This window comes from Fukomys damarensis, unplaced genomic scaffold (assembly GCF_012274545.1).
Source record: "Fukomys damarensis isolate Sample0158 unplaced genomic scaffold, DMR_v1.0_HiC HiC_scaffold_39, whole genome shotgun sequence".
Classification (NCBI taxonomy): Eukaryota; Metazoa; Chordata; class Mammalia; order Rodentia; family Bathyergidae; genus Fukomys; species Fukomys damarensis.
Genome location: NW_022900951.1, coordinates 42,688,902 through 42,695,237, shown reverse-complemented (window position 1 = coordinate 42,695,237; position 6,336 = coordinate 42,688,902). Strand labels below are relative to the sequence as shown.

Below are 6,336 nucleotides of genomic sequence, written 5' to 3'. Positions count from 1 at the left end.
TTTTTTTGAGACAGGGTCTCAAAAGTAGTTGAGTAGTTGAGACTGAACAGGAACTCACTATGTAGCCCAGGCTGGTCTCAAATTCACAGCGATCCTCCTGCCTCAGCCTCCCAAGTGCTGGGATTACAGGCATGCGCTGCCATGCCCAGCTTGTGTTGATTTTCTACCCTGCCATTTTTCTGAATTTATTTTTTAGCTCTTAGAATACTCTGGTAGAGCATTTTGCATCTTCTATGTAAAGAAAGACATCATCTGTTCTCTATCCATTTTACTTCTTTCTTTTTCCTGGTTTCTTTGGCTAAAGTTTCAAGAACTACATTGAATAGGAGTAGTGAGGTTGGACAGCCTGGCCTTGTTCCTGACATTAGAGGGAAAGCTTTCAGTTTTTCCCCTTCTAGTATGATGATGGTTGCAGGTTTTTCATAAATAGCTTTTATCAGTTTGAGGTAAGGTCTTTCTATACCTATTTTCATCAGGGTTTTTTATCAGGACTCAGCACTGAGTTTTGTCAAAGGCTTTGTCTGAGATTATGTGATTTTTGTCCTCACTTCTGTTGATGCGATGGATTGAATTCATTTACTTGCGTATGTTGAGCCATCCTTCCATCCCTGGTATGAAGTTGATTTGGTTATAGTGTATGATGTTTCTACTGATCTGTTGTGGTCTGTTTGCTGGTATTCTGTCGAGAATTTTTGTATCTGTGTTTATTAAGGATATTGGCCTGTGCTTTTTCTTTTCTTTTGGTTGAGTCCATGTCCTGTTTTGGTATTTCTGGCTTTAAGGAATGATTTTGGCAGTGTTCCCTTCATTTGACTCTCATAGAAATAAACACAAATTCAATTTAATATAAAACACATCGACCAGTTTCCCCCACCCCTGCATCAAGTGTTTTTTTTTTGTTTTGTTTTGTTTGTATTTTTGAGACAGGGTCTTGCTGTGTAATCCAGGCTGGCCTTGAACTATGTAGTCCAGGCTGGCCTCAAACTTGTGGTGATCCTCCTGCCTCAGACTCCTGAGTGCTGGGACCCGTTTTCTAAAATACTTCAGAAGGTCAAATTCAAACAGTTTAATCTGGGCATGGTGGTGCATGCTTGTAATCCCAGCACCAGCCTGGATTACAGAGTGAGACACTGTCTCATGCCACGCCCCCATTCAAACAGTTCATTCTTGCAATCACTGCTTGAAAAATACATGCAAAAAGTACCACCCAGAAATAATAAGAGTGATGGAAATTATTTTGAAAGATTTCCATTGGGCACAGGTTCATCTAAAGAAGGCAAGACTCACTGAAAATTCTATACTACTTGGTGACTTACCTTTCTCTCATTGCTGAGACAAAATACCCAGCACCCAAAGTTAAAGGGGGAAAGGTTTGTTTGGCTCACAGTTCATAGAGGTTTCAGTCCTAATCAGCTGGCTCCAAGGCAGGGTGGGATGGCAGAAGGGCAACAGTCCATGGTAGACAGATAGTAACAAAGCAAGAAGAGAGTTTAACAGTGTCTTTCTGCCCCCTTTTATCTTATTCAGACTACTGGTAGCACTCACACCCTTAATCTTAGTGCCCTTGGCCTAGCATTGCCCCATGAATAAATCACACACTGCAGATTCAGCCACCTCTGAGAAAGCTCCACCTACGTGAGAGTCTTTGAGGGGACATCTTTTTTTGGTACTTGGGATCGAACTTGGGACCTTGCATTTATGAGACGTGTGGCGGAACCACTGAGCCAAATCCCCGGCTCTGAGGGGACATCTAAACACAAGCCATAACACCCGGTGTTCTTTAAGATCACTGAGATGGAAGGGTGCGGCTGCTGTCCCCCCGTGCACTGTCCTCACTAGAAGCCAAGGTCCCATGACCAGGCACAGGCTGTGTTGAACACTGATTTTGAGCACGCACACCTGTGATCCCAGCACTCGGGAGGCTGAGGCTACACAGTGAGTTCAATCCAAAGTGCAGCCTGAACTACATACAAGACCCTGCCTCAAAACAAAACAAAACAAAACAAAAACACTGACATGTCACTGTGCTGCAGCAGGCAGTATCCAGTGGGAAGCAAAGCTGAGCCTCCCATCCTTCCGGCCCTTCAGCCCAGCCACACAGAGCCCTGCACTCCCCAGAGGCAGCTGTGATACAAGAGGAAACCCCGATACCTGCCCTGCACAGCCGGCATCCTCAAGCACGCCCGCCTCTGTTATGCTCACCCCTAAAATGGCTAAGGAAGGAAGTGATCCATGTCACTCTTCCTCAGCCTACTCTTCTGCAAGCATCTGACTGATGGGCTGAATTTAATTATTTCACACTTGTTCAGTTCTGGAATGTGCACTGCAGTCGGTCCAGGTCTGAAACTGAATCTGACCACTAGCGCTGAGATCCTGGTCAAATTGTATTTCTGTGCTGTTCTCTGTTATCAACAAACATGTCCCGAGCGAGGCCTGATGGAGCCCTTGGCACAGGGCCCCGCACATAGGCACATTTCCAAGAAGGCGAGCTGTGGGCAATTCTCTGGGAGTTCTTGGTTTTCCCTCCTGGAGCTTTACCCGCTGACAGGCCCTCTTCTTGGGCTGGAGAAAGGGAGGAACCCACGGAAAAGTCGCTTGTTGCACAAAAGTCTGGACTGTTGTAACACAAAATAACTGACAGCAGTAAGGACAGAAGCCAGAGTTCCTGCCAGGTATGGTAGTGCACACCTGTAATCCCAGCACTCAGGAGGCTGAGGCAGGAGTATCTATGTGAGTTCAAGGCCAGACTGAACTACATAGTGAGATCCTGTTTTAAAAAAAAAGTCAAGCCCAGCCCTCCAAGGAGGTAGTTGGGACCAAGATTATTAATCACCCCATCATGCCCAACACTCAAGTGGCCTCCACCCAACAGTGCTGACATCCAGAGCATCATCACAGCATTGGCCACAAAGCAAAAGAGAAGCACAGCAAGCCAGGGATTTAGCTCAGTGGTTCCACTGCCTGCTTTGCAAGGGCAAGGTCCCAAGTTCGATCCCCGGTACAAAAAATGTAAAAAAATAAAAGGTACTTGAGAGAAGCACAGCAGTGAGCCCAACAAATCCATCCTCGTTGGCTGTGTGGGAGCCCAATTCACTATCTGGGATCCCAGCCCTTTGCCGGAACTGGCAATGATTCTGAAGGACAGAGTGACTGCTAGGAGTTTGTAGCCTGGCATGCGGCAGCCTTCAGGCAGAGAGGCTGCAGGCTGCAGGCCCATCCCAGTTTAGCCATTACCCAGTGAGCTCTGAGGCACTGGGCTCCTGCAGCACCAGGGAAGAAGTGAAGGACAAGAAGTGTCACCTGGAGCAGTCAGGTTAAGGCTGAAGAGTCCTCAGGAGCATCAACCTCCACAGGGCTCTGTGTCCGAGCACCACCTTACTCTTATATGGCCAAAATACAATTCGCCATCGACAGCACTGAGTGAAAGCATGTGACCTTGAAGCACATCTATATTCAGATTGAGGATCATGTTCCCTATTTTAAGCACATTGCCAAGCCAGGCTGGGAGAATTCCATTTGCCACAACCATTTTTTTTTTTTTTTGAGACAGGGTCTCACCATGCAGTTCAGGCTGACCTTGATTCACTGTAGCCCAAACTGGCTTCAAACTCACAGCGATCCTCCTGCCTCAGTCTCTCAAGTGCTGGGATTACAGGTGTGCACCATCATGCCTGGTTTGCTTTTTTTTTTTCAGCAGAGATAGAACCTTTCCCTCCCTGCCATATTTGTTCTGGAGACATCAACCAATGGCAAAGTCTCCTTTTGGACCATTCACCCCAGTGCTAATAGATTCTTGACTGGATCAGATGTTTAAGCGGCAGAAACAGCCCAATGCTGAGCTCCAATGCTGAGTGACTATCAAAACTGAATTCCCACTGGGTGCACAGCAGAAGATGAAGCCACTGCTAGCATGGGTCTGCCCATCCAGTTCCCAGTGGAGCAGTCCCTGGTGAGCAGCCCCTGGCAACAGTGCCATTGCTCCTGGTGGCTTCCACCGAAGGAAGCTCGTCTGCATTGCTCCAGGGGTGCTGCTAGCTGAGGAGGGCACAGTCTGTTTTCCTGCTATAGGACCAGTGAAGGAGGAGAAACGCTACTTGGAGAAGGGCTGTTGCCTATCCTTCCGGTTCAGTCTATCAAGGAGGAAAGGACCCAGCCTGAGGAAGACCTGCCACCCTAGTGAGACCCATCAAAGCGAAGAAGCCTCCCTCGGAGGAGTGGTCCTCTCCATGGCCATCTCTCTAAGAAGAGTCACCTCACTCTTGGGAGCACCAGAGAGCACCTTGGGAGCACCATCCTGCTCTCCCACTCCAAGGCCCAAGAAGCCCTACGATGAGCTCAAGTCCCCAGCACAGCATCTCAGAAAAGCTCCTGATTAAATGAGGGGAGTGAAGGAAGACGAGCCAGCCTCCCCGTGTGGATGAGCCTCAGCACTTTTCCTCAGAGGGCCCCTGTCCTGGCAGAGTCCTCAGAGGCTGCTCCACAGCTTGGCTGCCCGCAAGAGGAGGAAGGACCTTTCAAGACCCCCATGAAGGAGGTACTGCCACCTCCTCCACCTCCAGTAATCTCTCCTCCCCCAAATCCCAAGTGAGAGGGCTGGAGTCCAGCTCAGAAGACCCCACACACACTCCCTGGGGCTGAGGGATCTGAGTGCCACGCCTTTGAAACGCATTCCCCCTTGACTCCCTGAGAGCTCCTCAGTTCAGAACACTTTGACCTTGCCTCAGATCCCTTTAGGAGCTCTTCCCACTCAGATTTGGAAGTCCCCACACCAGGGTCCCCAGAAACACAAGTTCCCACTGTTCAGCCAGCCATTCTCTGACAGAGGCCTGGCTCTAGACACAATGAATGACAGCCTTAGCAAGATCCTGTTGGCCATCAGCTTTGCTGGCTTGGAGGAGGACCCCATAGGCCCTGACAATATCAGCAGCTCTCAGTTCATTCCTGAGCTATGGTGGAGGCCTGACCTTGACCCTAGCTGCTTGAGCTCCACACCATCCTGGGCGCGTGTGTGGCTGGCAGTCCTGGGCTTGCTGAGCCCTCTAAGTGAGGCTGGTGCAGGGACCCTGCTGCTCCTGGGAGCTCCACCTGGCCTGATCGTGCAAAAGCAGCAGCCACGCCGCCATTGCGGGGCCCTTTGTAAGCAGTGGGGTAGGCAACTGGTCTCTACTCTGCTTGCCAGGTCTGTAACAGACACCTCTGCCCAGTATTAGCAGGCTATAGTGGCACAAGCTCCTCGCCTCTCCCTAATTCAGCTGTGTTACATTGGAAGTAGCAGAGCTTGGCTGAGTTCACTCCCAGTCAAGGTCAACTGACTCCAGCTAAATTCCTCCCCTCTGAATTAACCGTTTGTTCTCTTCAGTAAAGACATGCTTGTGCCCTCATTCTACAGTCCTGCCTGCTTGATGCTTGTTATCAGCAGGTGTCCCCAGGCCTGCCCAGTTTCCCCCTTCCCACACTTGTAAAGAATAAACCCTGGATGTCCTGGGAGTCCTTTGTATTCAGTATTCACGGCGGGCCAGCTTAGAGCAGCCCAAGACTCAGTTTCTCTCCAATCTCTGTGTCTTTATTTCCCTCTTTCCTATCTCTCAGATGTAGTACTGGCTTGCAGGAGACCAGGATCACTGCAGGGGTCTCTGACGATGTCCCATTACCCTTTCCCTATACAGGTGCTGAAGGGTGGGAATGGCAAAAGCAACAGCGGGCAGGGATTAGGAAACCCCAGATCATTTCCATTCTGTGCCCTCAGTCTCTCCCTTGCCTGCACCTTGCAGGGTGGCCTTTGTAAATAGTATAAACTCTCCTGTAATTGTAAATGTAAACTTATATCCTTAGATCATTCTCTAGAGGCTGCCAGAAGGTGGGTAGGATGACAAGAAGGTACAGTTTGCCTCTGTCTCTTGCTTTGGCTCCTAGAGAAAATACACCCTGCAGTGCACAGTTTTTTCCAGGCCCAAGGCACCTGCCCCAAGGGTTCTTTAATGAGGGGCTCCAGACACCCCAGTCTGCTTGCTGGGCCCCTCTTGTTGCCCTCCCTCCCAGCTCCCTGTGTTTCAAGTCAGCTTTCCTGCAAGAAGAAATCCTGGTTTCAAAGGTCTCATTTGAGTAAAAAGTTGGAGATGGAATGGAAGCATCTAAAGCAAAGAGTGAATGGGTTGGGAAATGGGAAGAAAGTGTTCAAATGGGAAGGGGAACAAGGGAGGAGGGAGAAAGGAAAAGAAAATGGAATGAATGGAAACAAAGCTTCTGTACATAGGGAGGAGAGGGGGCTTCAGGGATATTATGGGATGTTATTTAATTTAATATTATTTTATTTAATTTATTTTAAAATAAAGCAAA

At 48.9% G+C, this 6,336-nt stretch overlaps 1 pseudogene; it reads left to right on the top strand.

The window, feature by feature from the left end:
* Nucleotides 1-5,210, top strand: part of LOC104849833 — an 8,335-nt pseudogene extending 3,125 nt beyond the window's left edge.
* The last annotated feature ends 1,126 nt before the right edge of the window (nt 5,211-6,336 follow it).